The sequence below is a fragment of the Carassius gibelio genome, chromosome A1 (assembly GCF_023724105.1).
Source record: "Carassius gibelio isolate Cgi1373 ecotype wild population from Czech Republic chromosome A1, carGib1.2-hapl.c, whole genome shotgun sequence".
NCBI lineage: Eukaryota > Metazoa > Chordata > Actinopteri > Cypriniformes > Cyprinidae > Carassius > Carassius gibelio.
Genome location: NC_068371.1, coordinates 13,018,378 through 13,035,470, shown reverse-complemented (window position 1 = coordinate 13,035,470; position 17,093 = coordinate 13,018,378). Strand labels below are relative to the sequence as shown.

At 37.0% G+C, this 17,093-nt stretch overlaps 2 long non-coding RNA genes across 5 annotated transcripts; one reads left to right on the top strand and one right to left on the bottom strand.

Annotated features, from left to right (window-relative positions):
• Positions 1 to 3,645: 3,645 nt before the first annotated feature.
• LOC128008919 (uncharacterized) lies at positions 3,646 to 6,334 on the top strand. 4 transcript variants are annotated; one of them, XR_008180746.1, is made up of 5 exons: positions 3,646 to 3,903; positions 4,217 to 4,247; positions 4,345 to 4,483; positions 4,584 to 5,330; positions 6,197 to 6,334. It is a non-coding gene; the product is annotated as an uncharacterized LOC128008919 (long non-coding RNA). The 4 variants fall into 4 exon arrangements; XR_008180693.1 differs by having other exon boundaries at positions 4,217 to 4,483; positions 4,584 to 4,634; positions 4,891 to 5,330; XR_008180851.1 differs by having other exon boundaries at positions 4,217 to 4,483; positions 4,584 to 4,975; positions 5,263 to 5,330.
• Positions 6,335 to 7,142: 808 nt separating this feature from the next.
• Positions 7,143 to 8,903, bottom strand: LOC128009288 (uncharacterized). The gene is made up of 4 exons (XR_008181053.1): positions 8,530 to 8,903; positions 8,355 to 8,442; positions 7,480 to 7,582; positions 7,143 to 7,324 (listed from the first exon to the last, which is right to left on the bottom strand). It is a non-coding gene; the product is annotated as an uncharacterized LOC128009288 (long non-coding RNA).
• Positions 8,904 to 17,093: the final 8,190 nt, after the last annotated feature.

The window sequence follows — 17,093 nt, the reverse complement described above, 5'->3', positions numbered from 1 at the left end:
TCCTGGAGGACCAGTGTGCTGCAGAGTTTAACCTTTAATTCAACCCTAATTAAACACACCTGAACCAGCTGATTAAGGTCTTACTAAACAGACTAGACACTTCCAGGTAGGTGTGTTGAGGCACGTTGAAGCTAAACTTTGCAGGGCACCGGGCCTCCAGGACCAAGTTTGAGTAAAGAGTAAAGAGACATGTAAACTGATTAACAAATAGGGAAATCTAATACATGATTGAAAGAATTATAGGCAAACAATATATTATATTACTAAAACCATTAAATAAATATTTTATGTCAATTACATAATGAATGAATGAATAGTTTTATACATAAAATAAACATACAATATATATTAGAATAATATGTATTATTTATTATGATTTAAAACCATACAATTCCATGTATATAATATTAAGTACTCTTTAAAATAAATTGTAATAAAAATACATTAATAAACACAATTATGTTTGTGCATATGTGTAATATAATAGTATCATTTCATGTTTATTGATATAATTTATTTTATATACACATATTTAATGTAATATTTTATAATAAATCATATATATATATATATATATATATATATATATATATATATATATATATATATATATATATATATATATATATGATATATTTCATATAATTTAATATCCAGAAATGACATTATATTTCTGTTAGATTAAGTTATATTTTGTGTGCGTATTTATAATATAATGACATTATATTTATAATAATGTAATAATGTAATAATATAATAATGTTTTATTATTATTTATTAAAATTAATATTAACATATTTAACTGAGATACCAGATTTTAGATGTAATGAATCATATATAAGATATTAGAATATATACTTTAGTTAAAATTATTTTATACCACAATTGTATGTGTATAATATCAAGTATAACTCGATTTATGCGTGGTTTGCCTTGGATCGAAGCATGCGGAGTCGGCTCTCGAGGGAGCCTCAATGGGTCATGCACACAGTAGAAAGAGGCTATTGTATTCAGTTCGGCCGTCCACAGCCGAGTTTCAATGAGGTTACACCTACAGTCGTCGGCCCCCAGCAGGCTCTGGTGATGGAACAAGAAGTGAATACCCTATTAAGGAAGGAGGCCATCGAGGTGGTCCCTCCTCTAGACAGGGAGTCCGGGTTTTACAGCCGGTATTTCATAGTTCCAAAGAAGGATGGGGGGTTGAGTCCGATCTTAGACTTATGTCAATTAAACCTCTCAGTAATGTCAATGAAGTTCAAAATGCTCACTGTCAAACAGGTTGTAGCTCAAATCAGATCCGAGGACTGTTTTGTCACAATAGATGCATACTTCCACATATCCATCCTTCCACAACACAGGAAGTTTCTGAGATTCGCTTTCGGGGGAAAAGCCTACCAATATCGAGTACTTCCCTATGGCCTTGCACTCTCACACCGCACGTTCACAAAATGTGTAGATGCGGCTCTGGTACCCCGCCGTAATCAGGGCATCCACATTCTGAACTGTATCGACAATTGGTTGGTTTTAGCTCAATCAGAGCAGATGGTGGTTCGACATCCAGGCGTCGTTCTCGCCCATATGGGGGAGCTGGGTTTGAGACTGAATGGCAAGAAGATTGTACTTTCTCCAGTTCAGAGAACCACCTATCTAGGTGTAGTGTGGGATCTACCACGATGCAGGCACGTATGTCTTCTGCTCGGATCAAGTCAATCCTTTCCTCAGTCAAGAGAGTCAGAGAAGGCCAGTCATTCACTGTCAAGCAGTTTCAGAGACTGTTAGGGCTCATGGCAGCCCGAGGGGAAATCCATTCCGAACTATCAAGTTCCAGCGGCGATGCCTTCGTGCCTTAGACATATGGAAGAAACCTTGGTTCTTGAATCAGGGCCCGGTGTTGGGAGCTCTTGGTTGCCGTGTAACGCTTGCGACAGGCGCGTCCCTCACCGGTTGGGGTGCAGTCATGAATGGCCACCCTGCCCGCGGTCTGTGGAGCTGTGGCCATCTGACATGGCACATCAATTGTCTAGAAATGCTAGCAGTGTATCGAGCATTGAAATATTTCCTCCCAGACCTGAGAGGCCGTCATGTGTTGGTGCGCAGCGACAAAACATCGGTGGTCTCTTATTTCAATTACCAGGGAGGTCTGCATTCACGCCCCTTATACAAGCTGGTATAACCAGATCCTCATGTGGTCCCAAGGCAAACTCATCTCGTTAAGAGCAGTATATATTCCTGGGAGATTGAATGTGGGAGCAGACATGCTGTCGAGACAGGGGCCGAGGCCCGGGAATGGATGCTTCACCCCGAGGTGGTGAAGCAGATATGGCAGATATTTGGCAAAGCTCAGGTGGACCTCTTCGTGACTCAAGAGACATCGCAATGTACCCTCTGGTTCTCTCTAGTTCACCCAGCTCCACTGGGACTAGATGCCATGACACAGACTAGGCCGAGGCTTCGTCTGTACGCCTTTCCCCCCATCGCCTTTCCCCCCATCTCCCGGGGGTTCTGGCGACAGTACGCTAGGACAGGGTCCGTCTGTTGCTAGTAGCCCTTTTCTGGCCGGGCCGAGTATGGTTCACAGATCTGGTCTCTCTCCTCGTCGGCTCTCCATGGGAGATTCCGATCATTACAGATCTACTCTCTCAGGCGCAGGGCAAAATAATCCACCCTCGCCCGGCAACACAGTCTCACTCTCTACTCGTCAAATGTCTGACGCATGGTCAAGTGATCTGGCGTCACTTTTTTGACGCACTGGGTATACCTTTGGCGTTATTTTTCAACATGCAGGTTAGTCCGATAGACTTCTATAGAACTCAGCAGCGTTTAAATTTGACGTCTTGGTTCAGCACACCGCAACGACACTGGATAAATAAAAATAAATAATAGGCTACAAAAAAAATTATATATGACAGAGATCGTTTTTATCTGGCCAACTTGTTTTTGAGGTTTAAATATTCTCGCAATCTGATATTAAAGTGGACTCTCTGCAAAGGCTTAGCGCGTTCATCAGTGGTGAGTTTAACAACACTCAACTGTAGGTAAAACAGCATTCATCGGTGAGTTTGACCAAAGCAACGCTCAACTGCAGGGAAAACGACATAAAAAGGTGAGTTTAACAACGCTCCAAGGCGCGTGCAAGTAAGCAGTTTAACCGTTTTCTTACAACCCATTTCGCTTATCGCTTATTCATAGTTCATCATCTCTATGAAATCACGTTCAAGAAGTCTCATTCAACACACATCGCGATACTTGCCATCAGTTTCCATGTGCCACAGGGTCGGTGAGTAGATATAATTACGCTCTTTTAATGCCTGTTATAAAATGTATTCCGTCTTCTTTATTAATCAGATTAGCGCCGTATTGTTTTCTCGCTGTATTATATCAGTCATCCGAGGCTGTCTTTGAGTTTCATTGCGTTTAACTAAATGAACACACCTGCTAACTAGTGTGATTAAACTCTATCGGTCACGTGACGTGCCATAGACTTTCAATATATTCATTTCATGTCAAAGATGTAAATTTGTAGTAAAATCATGGTAACCACGGCACGTACAATAGTAACAAATTACATTTGAAGTTAAAACCCAGGAACGGGACATTTACCATGTTTTTACCTCAGTAACTGTAGTTCTACTACCCAGACAGCACATGTACGTCTGGCCGACATCGGCCCAATATCGAAACGTCGGCCTCTATACCTAAAACATCTATAAAACATCGGCCTGGCGGAGGCCGATATAATTTGGTCAGTGCTCTGTTCTCCAGCTCATCAATCGTCGGCCCTGAGTTGGTTCACGACCGCGGGCCGATGCTGCGCTTCTCTGTGTACGCGTGCCCAGTATTCGTCTCTTTTAGCCACCCAGAGAGAGAGAAGAGGATAATCCCAGCGACATCTGTGGCTCTGAGGTAACGTTACGATTTCACTTCAGCTCAATTAGACAAAAAATACTACTTTGTTAATTCTGTGACACTGAAAAAGTACTAGTAAGGCACACGGTGTGTTTTATACAGTCTATGGGCAGCTGAAGAGTCTGGCTCATTTTCAAATAATGTTACCGTTAACTTTTTGAACCAACGGTCACGGTAGCGATTTTTTTTTAACATAAATGTTAACGCCTTAATGCGTTTTCAGAAGTTTCTCGGAGGGAAAATGTAAAAGCGGGTTATTAAAGAGAAGTCCTGACTGCTTTTTTTCACCGTGTTTTTCACTCTTTTACAGGCTTTCAGAAATAATCCGGTGAAATAATATGGTGAGCTATTGTTGCTGTTGCTTCTGAACTACAAAATGATTTTTAAATTTATTATTGAATGAGACTGTACATTATAAATGTAATGCTTTAACTCTAGATGTTTGTGTAAATGCTGTGTGTGCATTGAGTCCTGCGCGAGCGGGGAGCAGAGTTGCCATGGAAACGGGGCATCAACACAAAAACCGTTACTGGCAAGCAGTAATCTCCGTCTCTCGCTGCAGTTTACACTGTTTTGGGTAAGTTTAGTCGCTAAAATCACAAAAAAAAGTATATACAAATGTTCCTGACACGTTTCTTGCTTGTTATTGACATGTTTCAATTAAATTTATTTTATAGAAACGGTTTAGTTTCTTCGAAAAAGTCCGTTAGCATCTTAGCAGTTTTCAGGTAGGCTAACTATATAGATTGAGCTCTTGTTGATGAAACTCTGGGCTTTTAATCAAATCTTCGTGTGTGTATGAGATATTTTGATGGCACTTTGAATGTTTTGCTGGTGATTTGTCAGTATGTTATTGGAAAAGGCTGATTTACTGAATCGATGACGTCACTTACAGTGAGAGTGTAATCGGCTGAAATCAAGTTCACATTAGTTTCGATATTTCATGATAAACAGATATTAATACAAATTGTTATGTGATTTCAGGAGGACAGAAAGAAACTCTACAGAACAGAAGTGAAGCTCCGAGATTTCAACATTTCTGAAGGGAGATTCTGACTTAGAAATACAGGTGACCTGAAGAAGCTCATGAAAAACATGAATATGCCTTTTTCAGAATACATTTCACCAATTTTAAGAAGTCGCTGACATCATAACGTAAGTCACACTCAACCTAAAACTAAAAATATAGATTGTGTTATTTTAAGATTATATTTTTAGTAGTAGAATATGTATATTACATGTTATTATAATTGTTATATATTATTCTGTCTTTTATCTCCATTTCACCTCTACTCTAGCTTGTTTCCTTCTAATGAACCTGGAACTGTAGAGTAAATATTGTTGACTCTGTGTCAGATTGCTTGTTTTGTTCCTGGATTCTTCAGTGATGATGAGCAGAGTCTGAGTGAACCTGCTGTCAGACAGTGAGTACCATGGGGTTTCAGTCAGGGCATTCAGTAAACAACTGTAAGATACCTGTACACATCTTACACATCTCTGTTACAGCTAACTCAGCCGTATGTGTAAAGGTGCTGTCACACTAGCCTTTGAACGTGCAAAATTATTTCGGACGCCGCTGCGAATATGGGCGGGAGCAAGATATAACGGTTTCCCCTTATCACAACATGGGTTAATCTGTGCTTTTACTGTGTCTTTGGCGATGGCGTCGAAAGCGTCTTATTATATTGCACTCTATCTCTCTCTCTCTCTCTATAAATATACACACTAAACAATAAAAAAATATAGAACGTGTCCTCATTCAAATGTGCCATCTGTTCCTGTTTCCATTGACACTGCGAACCATGCAGCTTCTTTTTTAATTATCTTTTAAATATGTATTATATAAAATAGGATGCTGCGCTACGGCTAAAATTAGCACTTCATTTTTTAATTTCTGTACAGAGAGGTCACGCAGTGATGTATCATTCATCTACTGGTCCCACGACTTCACGTGATGCGAATTCGCAGGTCAAAGTTCACCAAACTTGAACTTTCGAATGCAGCGTTTTGTAAATGATTAGTTTACCATTAGCTAATTACTTTTATTACATGGCTCTGTGGGTACTTGATTCTGATTGGTCAGTTGCGACATTCCGATGCATGTTATCCCCTTGATAAAAACCTGTAAAATGTAATAACAGAGCTCATCCGGGTAACAGTAGTTGGTGCTGTACTCTTGCTTTAACTATTTTTTTTTATTGGTGGAAGCTGTGCATTTGTTTAGCTAATAAATTATAAAAACTGTGTACAACAGTTGTGTACAATTGTTTAATTATGTCATCCTGGTTAGGGTTGGCCTGATTGACGATGTCATCGTCCATCGCCGATGCCTGATAGACATCACGATGCTGCGCCGGCAAACAGCGTCATCAGCTCCAGTATCTCGCCCGTGCATCTGTTGTCATGCGACAGAGAAGTCACGTTCTATAGACAGTTTCTATTCACCTTGTGAATTATTATGTTATTTTATTCACAATGTATTCATTATAAGCTTAGAACTAAAACAAAATTGCACTGCAAAGTCTAAACACTGATAAAGGGAGCATTTCTGTGTGTGTTGGGAAGATAATGAGTTAAAGAGGTGAGTCCTTGTGCATGATCGAGAAGAACATCATTATCTGCAACAATCCTGAAAGACAGAAAGGAAGGAAATATTATTACATGCTACTTTTAGACCATAAAAGCAGCCTCTGTAAAGATGCTGTATAATTATATATTAAATGCATCTATTATTAAAAGCTAGTCAATAATAGCAAGCTATATTCATATGAATTATTAAAAAAAAAATATTACATGCTTAAAGGAATGTTATCAGTAGTGTAATTGATCTGCTCACGGAAACCTTTCCAATGTATGTGAAATATTATTATTAATAATAATAATAATAATGATAATAATAATTAGATACTGAGAATAATTTGGTAGTAAAACAAAGTGTTGCATGTTTTCTTGGTGTATAGAAAAGTATATTTATTTTGCATCATTTGCAACTGCTTTTTTTTCACTTAATTAGAAGCCCCAAAAATTAAATTGTCCTCTGTAATAGGGACTAATGAAAAGAGAATTAGAATTTATTTTAAAATGCAAAGTTGAATAATAATAATAAAAAAAAAAAAAAAAAACTAAAAATCTCTGTAAACACTTAGATGTGTCCCATAAGGCAGTGGCTTCCAATCCTGTTCCTGGAGAAGCCCAACACTGCACATTTAAGATGTCTCCCTGATCAAACACACCTGATTCAACTCATCAGCTCATCAGTGAAGACTCCAAGACCTCAAAAGTGTGTTTGTCAGATAAGAGAGACACCAAAACCGTGCAGTGCTGGGGTTCTCCAGGATCAGGATTGGGAACCACTGTCATCAGGTCATGAAAAGTTCGACACACACTTGTGGTCACCATGCTCACTCGAACACTTGGCCTAAACATAGGAAATACGTCAAATAAATAATCGATTGGTCAAGTGCAAAGATGGCAAGTGTGGGTATTTGGACATTGCAAAAGTTTAAGAAACAACAAATGCTGTGCAATTTATAACAGCAGTTTGATAAAAAGGTAAAACCAACACAGACTTACTGCTGCAAATGTCTGCCTCCGCAGCTTTCTGTCTTCTCCATTTCTGAAAAAATACCTCTCCACAAACACCACAGGGATGACTGCTTCCTTTACATCTTTTCAGCTAAAAAAAATACATAATAATAAAAATAAGAAAGGGGGAGGGGTAGAATAAAATAGAATTATAAACAGAATTTTAATAATGTTTTGTGAGCAAAATATTTAAAATATAAACTGATATGAATGAACTGCAGGAAGGGAAAAATGTGTCCTTTTATTTATTTACTTTTTTTGGATTTACATAAAAATGTATCAAAAGCATGGTACAGTAAATGTGTGATATCTGTAATATAAAAGCACATCAAAAACGACAATTACTGTTGTACTGTTGTATTGTTGTATTGGTTATTAATATACCATAGTAGAACTACAGTTACTGAGGTAAAAACATGGTAAATGTCCCGTTCCTGGGTTTTAACTTCAAATTTAATTTGTTGCTATTGTACGTGTCGTGGTTACCATGATTTTACTACAAATTTACATCTTTGACATGAAATGAATATATTTATTTATTTATTTATCAGTTTATTTAACAGGGACAATGCAGTATAACATTGCTACAGTTTCATGCAGCCGATGCTCTACATATAGGCTTCTAGCCAATGGCTAATTTGCAGCCCTTCTATTATTGAAAGTCTATGGCACGTCACGTGACCGACAGGGTTTAATCACACTAGTTAGCAGGTGTGTTCATTTAGTTAAATGCAATGAAACTCAAAGACAGCCTCAGATGACTGATATAATACAGCGAGAAAACAATACGGCGCTAATCTGATTAATAAAGACAGAATACATTGTATAACAGGCATTAAAAGAGCGTAATTATATCTACTCACCGACCCTGTGGCACATGGAAACTGATGGCAAGTATCGCGATGTGTGCTGAATGAGACTTCTTGAACGTGATTTCATAGAGATGATGAACTATGAATAAGCGATAAGCGAGAATGGGTTGTAAGAAAACGGTTAAACTGCTTACTTGCACGCGCCTTGGAGCGTTTTTAAACTCACCTTTTTATGCCGTTTTCCCTGCAGTTGAGTGTTGCTTTGGTCAAACTCACCGCTGAATGCTGTTTTACCTGCAGTTGAGTGTTGTTAAACTCACCACTGATGAACGCGCTAAGCTTTGGCACAGAGATCACTTTGATATCAGATTGCGAGAATATTTAAACCTCAAAAACAAGTTGGAGGGCCAGATAAAAACGATCTCTGTCATATATAATTTTTTTGTAGCCTATTACTTATTTTTATTTATTCAGTGTCGTTGCGGTGTGCTGAACCAAGACGTCAAATTTAAACGCTGCTGAGTTCTATAGAAGTCTATCGGACTAACCTGCACGTTGAAAAATAACGCCAAAGGTATACCCAGTGCGTCAAAAAAGTGACGCCAGTTCACTTGACCATGTGTCAGACATTTGACGAGTAGGGAGTGAGACTGTGTTGCTCGCCCGGAGCTGTGGAAGTTGCGGGTGTGGCCACTGAGGGGGCACAGTTCATAGCTTCCGGTCTCTCAACTGAGGTTGTTGAGACCCTCCTCCAATCCAGAGTTCCCTCTACGAGGAAACTGTACGCCCCTGACGTCACGCTCTTCCCCAAAGTGCTCGATGCAGCATCTCATTCCTATGAGGAACTAGGGTTACATTTGTAACATACAGACATTTTCCCCGATGGTGGACTTATGAACATTAACTTTAACCAATGTGAGAAAGGTCTTTAGGTGCTTAGTAGTCACCCTGGCTTCCTTTGCAAACTTTGCAGACTTTTACACATCTTGCTTTTAGAGTCTTTGTTGGTTGACCACTTCTGGCGAGGATAACAGTGGTGTTTAATTTCCTCTATTTGTACACAATCTGTCTGACTGTGGATTTGTGGAGTCTTTGAACTCTTTAGAGATTGCTTTGTAACTTTTTTTTCTAGCCTGATGAGCAACATCATCTCTGTTCATGAGGTCCTCAGAGATCTCCTTTGTCAATGCCATAATTCACTTCCAAAAACATGATCAGACTTTGATAGATCTTTTCTCAATCTGCGAAAATCAGATTTTGCTCTGGGTCATATTTACACAGATATACATATAGGAAATTAAGGTTTCACAAATTTTCAAGCAGCACTGTACATGTGTTGATGTACTATTTTTATTTTTGTAATCTTCTTGAGTTTGTAATACCAAGTAAATCCGAGTCATGCATGCAAATATACTGCCAGTGACATAAAGGTCCATGTGTTACTACAGTAATATACATTTACAGACATTCTATGAAAAGGACAGATATGTAAATTATACAACTTTGCAAAGAACAACAATATGTGATTCAAAGTCATTATACTACCATGAGATATTGGACAGCACTTTATTTTACAGTCCTGTTCCTCATGTACATACTATGTACTTATTATAGTAATTACAATAACAATGTAGTAACTAAGTACTAACGCCGAACCTACCCCTAAACCTAACCCCACCCCATGTAGTTACCTTCTATTACCAGAACTTTCTTGGATAAATACACAGCAAGTACACTATAAGTATATGTAAGCACACGTACTGTAAAATAAAGTGCTACCAGATATTGTTCCCAATAAAAACCATATCTCATAATGAGGTTAAACAGTGTAAGCAGTGATTTAACTCAGAGTACAGTGAATTACAGTGCTGAACTCCTCCCCCTCCATTCTTAATTCTTATTACATTATTAATGAAATGTGATTAGACTGTCATGTGTAACTCTGAAAGAATTCATAACCGAATGGAGGACATGTTTTAGAAACACAGTTACTGTGAATGAAATCAATCTATTCTTCATAAATTAATCAGCACTAATGATGCACAGCATCTCACATTTTTCTAACAACCCACTGCCATGAATCAATGCCCAAACAAAAGAGGAAAACACACCCGTCTGCAGATAATAATTGTCACCCTTCATTGGGTGGACTCAATGAAAAAGCAGTTAATGATCTTTGGAAAATACTGTGATTTTGTTGGTTTTTGACAATGGCCACATTCATTGAGAACTAAGAGTAATGGGTAAGGTGAGATGATTGATTGGTCTCTCCTATTAACTATTTATATTCTCAAAATGATCATCAACCTATCTGTACCAGTAGTCTAATTACATTGAATTCTCAGGACAACGGCTTTCCATAGATTGACATTCATTTTTGGAAAGTATTGATCATGGTAAGCACATAATTTTCTGTTACTTAATATACATACAGATATGTACTAAATTAAGTTTATGAGTGAATCTTACGGAACAAGCCTAAGTCACTAAAGGAGGAAGAAGAAAAAAAGTATATATATAGTTAAATTATAGTTTCGTTTTAGTTTCGTTTTTCATTCCAATTAAGCACAGTGTCCCAAAACAGCTTGATTAGTTTGTTTGTTTGTTCATTGTAATGATAATCATTCTCATAGGTTATTCTCCTTACATTGTGGAGTAGTTCTCAGTGTCGCCGACTTCCATTTCTTTGGTCAAGTATAAGTTTGTACATGTTTTATTTAATCTGTAAAACATATTTTTTCTTTGCTGTACATAATTTTATTTTATGCAAAGCGAACCAAGTCACCTAAACAAGTATTTTTGCGATAATTAAATGATTCATTTTGCATCTAAAATGCTTGTTAAATGAGTTTAAAGAAGAATAAGAATTGTTGTATACATGTTTAAACGATAAAATTTGTATTAAGAACAAAAGGCTTTTAGAGAAAGAAAGATGTCAAAATAAATGAAAAACTAAACTAAACCAACAGTAGTTATTGAACACCCAACTAAACATAATAATCAAAAATAAATAATAGTTGTCTAATCAATCTCAGCATGCTTTAATTTTGTGTCACCAGAGGTTTGCATCAATAAGCTTAAAATACATGTATTTGATCCCCGCTGTCGAAGTGTTCTGTTAATTCTGCTAAACTTTAATTACTAAAATTACAACTGTAGCTAAGCTGTAAAAAAACTAAATAGGCTATGAATCTTTTTCACAAAATAAAAACTAAACTAAAATGAACAAAATTATGAATGAAAAAAGAAAATAATATTGAAAGCGATATTAAAATAAAATAATTAATTTAAAAATGCTAAACTATAATCACCCTGACATGAAAATTTTTCAATGGTGCTTTTGGTGGAGTTTTATTGAAACACGCCCATGCCTGCTTTATTTTAATGCAGTTGTACCAATAAACTAAATCTCAAGTCTTTCACATGCATCTTAAAGATCTTGTTTAATTGTGAATATGAAGTGAGGTTGGCACGGTACGATTTTGCCTGGAGAAACAGAGAGCTTGCGCCGGCCCTGGTCAGCAGCAATCTTGTGTAACCAGATCTTCAGAGTTCAGACTGATGGCATAATCTCTGGGAACCTCTGCCACTTTGAATAGCCAAGGACCAACCAAGAGGCCATAGGACAGATAAAGCATTCAATCAGGTTTTGTCATGTGCTGTATCATGTTTAGGGGTGTGGAAATGTCCCCACAATAACAAACGGTGTGCAAACCTCTTGGACATACAGTATTTTAAAGATTCTATGCCGCAAACTTTCAATATTTCACATACTGTACTTCCTCTTTCGGAAATACTGTATATTGCAACCAAACTGATGACGACTTCGAACCTCATTAAATGTTCCCAATTTCCACATGTGCACAAACCCTTTGTCCCAATGTTCATACTATCCATTCTAAATAGTATGCGAGATCACTATTGTGATCACTAAGTGATGATTCAAATGATTTGGTTCCAGAACTACAAACACTAATGAAAAGCATTAAAAAAACTACAAACATGGTGTATGTTTGAGAATGTGTATGAGTATGTGCTCAACATTCAAACTGGTAAACAATATTTATTTATTTATTTAATGTTATCTGTGTTATATCTCATCTGCAACACTGGCAACTTTTATAAGCATCCGTTTGCCATTTACGTCTAAATGCATCATTACACAAAATTATGAGCAGACTTCTCAGATGAAGACCCACGGCCCGCAGATCAACATGAAAATTATTTTGTCTCCGATGCGGTAGGACATTAAGTGAAATTAAATGAAACGTTAAGGATATTAACTGTGACAAGATGACTGACTGGCCAGTTTACAGTATAGTGTGCACGTAACTATGCAACAGAGTGGTCCATTAAAAACGCAGTTGTATGACGTGATAGTATGTCCCAAAGCTTATAAAGTAATTTATAATAATCCATCAGTGCTTGACCTTCACAAAGAGGCGAGGGAGAGCAAGTGAGAGACAGACAAACACAGGCTAAAGATTGAGAGACTGGCAATAACAGAACCAAACTCTATCCCCAGCGGCCTGTGTCTGTGTTCCGTGGTGAACCGTTTCACTTTGGTACATCACAAATGGGCCAAAGCAAAACTAATGATTTGTGATTTTATCTAATTTCTAGAAATGTTCCACATGCAAGCTCCCTTTACTCTATAGTCTCACTAATTTGTCTGTTTCAAATGAATTGCTTTAAAGGATTAGCTCACCCGAGAATGACCCATCTATTTTCTAAGCATCCCAGGTGTATGTGACTTTCCTCTTTCAGAATAATCCAATCAAAGTTTTATAAAAAAACGGAAACCGGTTTGTTAGAAACCGGAAGACATATGTGTCGCTTGTGCACGCCTCCTGGAAATGTAGAAGAAAAGGAAACAAAGTCTTCTTTACTTTATCAAAGGAAAACCAGTCTCCTCTTGGCTTATTTCGAAATCCTCCAACGTTTTTCTTCACAAATACTTGTTTTGTGCTTCTAATTCATGACCAGAGTCTTGTTTTTTGTTCTCTCTCCATGCACATCACTAACCATGCAGTGTTGATGATCTACAACATCCTCCACTGTCAGCAGAAATGAGGAAAAAAGTGTTTATTACATTTGAAATCTGGATATTTATTTTACAAGAATGCATGGATTTGCTACAGGGGGCCTTTATTCACCCCCCAGAGCCATGTGAGGCACATATTAGTACAGATGGGTGCACTTTATTTCATATCTTCTGAACAGTTGACAATAAACACCTACTACCCCATTGAAAGGCTTGTAAGAGCAATGACAATTTTTAATGTAACTTCCATTGGATTATTCTGAAAGTGGAAAGTCACATGCACCTAGGATGCTTCGAGGGTGAGCAGAAGATTGAAAAAATTGTAATTCTCGGGTGAACTAATCCTTTAGCATCAACCCTTTAGCATGCAACCTTTTTTTATATAAACTGTATATATGGCATGTTGAGTATCTACCGTCTATGTACATTGGAATTTAATTTGCAACAGACTTTAATGGTTTTTGCAGTGCATAGTAAATATACAGTATGCTTTTAATAGAAATGGTAATTTTTTGTATGTATTGATAACACAACATACTTTTCAGAATTATTGAAAGGGTACAGTTCTGTTTTAGTACAGGGGAAATTTGGTGGTCCACTGAGAAAGTGCTCTCTGTACAGGTGTCCATTTGCAGTAAGTCTGTGTGGTGCTCATGGCAGTGCTAATTGGTCATACGCTGCTTTCTGAAATGCATTAGAGAGAACAGGTTAGGTCTCAGCTTAGTGGAGAAGTATCGCTCCAGGGTCGGGCCTCACATGGCTTATCTGGCAGATGACTTGCAGCTGTGGCCTACATGCTGTATACATATGTGTTATTTGACTACAAATTACAGTAAAAAAAAAAAAAAAAAAAAAAAAAATATATATATATATATATATATATATATATATATATATATATATATATATATATTACAGTTTAAACAAATTGTAATATTTTAATGATGAAAGAACTTTTATCCATGTAAATATATATCCCTGAGATGCAAAGCTGAATTTTCAACATCATTACCCCAGTCTTCAGTGTCACATTATCCTTCATAAATCATTCCAATATGCTGATTTGCTGCACTAAGTTAATAATACTGACTGAATAATATTATGCTGCTTATTATTATTTGTTTTTCTTTCAAAAGACCTGCAATTATTTGACTTTTTTTTTTTTAAATAAAAACATAACTTTCTTTATTTTATTGTTTGCTTTATAAAAATATGAATGGAGAGATGAAATTAAGGCTTGTAGGGCAGTGAGAATAGAAGTGAATAGAAAAGAAGATGACCTCTGTGAAAGTGTAGGAGCAGATCATCTTTCCTATAAAAATAAATATAAAAATGGAGGAAGAGAGAGACAGAGAGAGAGACCTTTCAGCATGAGCAGTGAGGAAGAAAGACCTTGGCTCCCCTTGAAGAGTCCATAAAACCCCCTGTCTCTGAGAAAAGATTGGATATGGCGCCATGTCTGAATGCATGGCCTCTCAGATAACAGGAGTTTCCTTTTGTCAAATCTACACCATGAAGGATATAAAGGAGGGGATAAAAAAAAATAATAAAAATAAAAAATAAAAATAAAAAAACAAGCCTGAATGTCCTGTCCCCTCTTGTTCTGTCATCAATGTAGAAGTGTTGCCATCAAAGCCTGGCCTGAATTCCACCCAATGTCTAGCTGGTCTTCACAGCAGCATTGACCGTAACCCTGTAACAGAAACAAACAACGGTAGATAAAGGCATTAGTTCCACTTGCCTACCACAGTTGCTCCACTCTTCTTAAAGGAAGAGATATTATATGGACAAAAGCTTGATGTATAATGGCGACCGCCAGCTGAGTGAGTCTGTTGTCCACAAAAACCTTCATGAGAGATTACAAATAAGTTATAGATCAATAACTGGCAAAGCAAGTGAAGCGTACGCAGACTGCCACTCGTGCAGTCTGACAAACCACGCATGCACAATTTATTGACTTTCAATTGCAAAGTTGTTACTAATAGCCAGATCAGTTTCACAAGGCAAGAGAATGTCAGCCAAGGTAACGCTGAAAGTAATAAGCCAAATCAAAAGTCAAACTAAATCAGTATGGAGGTTTACGAGAAATCAACATCTCAAAATTAAATATGAGGTCGTTTTAAAGGGGTAATATGATGCTGCTAAAAATAACATTATTTTGTGTAGTTGGTTTAATGAAATAGGTTTGTGCGGTGTAAAAAAAACATACTGTTATTGTCCACATACTGTACATTATTGTTTTTCCTCTACACCCGCCTTTCTGAAGTGCACTGATTTTTACAAAGCTCAACGGTTTGAAAAGCGAGGTGTGCTCTAATTGGCCAGCTATCCAGATGTGTTGTGATAAGCCGAATACCTCAGTTGTGTGATGGAAATGTTACGCCCCCTTACTTGATGAGTGCCGAGACAAAAACATTAAAACCCATCATGATCAAGACAACTGTTGTATTCATTGGGGACATAATTACGGATTAAAATGACAATACCATTGGTTCCTAATTCATGTCTCTCTGTGTTAACACAACTGATTCAGATAATCAGCTCAATAGAATTGAGCTCCGTGCATGAACTGTGTTCCGATTGACATGGTCCCTACACATTGTTCATTGCTCTGTTGAAGTTTATTCACTTCAGGAACATTCATTCATGGATTTTTATTCACACTCGGACAAGTGTGACATCATATACCCCTGTAAATAAACAATTTAAACTCTCATCTAGCACACTTCAAAGCACCTTTTTGTGTAACATATACATTCGCTTCGAACTGGAATCATGGCAAAATATCCTGTGATTTCCACTTTGCAGGGCACTAACGTTCGAAAAGAACAAACATCTGAAACGATAAGAGTAACATACAAAATGTGCAGAGCAGGGGGTAACTGGGTTGCATGAACATTAAACCATGTCTGCATTTGTACACAGAGAAATGACAAACAACTCTGCACTCATGAACAACAACCACAAAGCAAAACAAAGAACAACAAAGGACTGTGTGTAAATTTAATAATGTGCCTTTTGTACGATCCCTGTATGTGAAAGATCTGTAGGAAAAGTATCTGGTGGCTATCTAGTGCTGGTGACCTAAAACAAAATGATATATGGATCCCTTGAATAAATAAATAAATAAATAAATAAATAAATATATCCCCCTGACTGAATTTGAAAACATGTTGTTTTGAACACTTCTTCTTAAAAAAAAATAAAATAAAAAAATAAAAAATAATTTTATATATATTATTATTATTGTTTTTTTTTTCTTTTTGAAGTATATTTGGATACTTTAACTGGGAAATTGGATAATAATAAATCACTACACACATATTAGACAAGCATTTCAAAGCTAAATGCATTTGTGAAAAAATATGTACTGTGATTGAACCGATGTATAAGTTTCCTTTTGTCCCTGAGCTTAACAACCAAACAGTAATTAGTTTATTCACTCTTGACCAGCAGCAATCAATCAGGCACTCTGAATGTAATGCTTGCATCCAAATTCTCTATATATCCAAGTTGTTATGCTTTGAGAATGCCAGAAATCTTGCTTTCTAATCAACTCTTAACTCCCTGATGAGATGACAACTGTTCTGAACTCATCTGAACTCTGCATTTATGAGTCTAATATACATGCTTCCAATTTACATGTAGATGAAGGCAATGTAGGCATCAGTGTAAACAGACATACTTTTCAGGCCCTATTTCATACTTTACTGAAGAACTCAAAGCGGGAGAATATACTGAGAGGT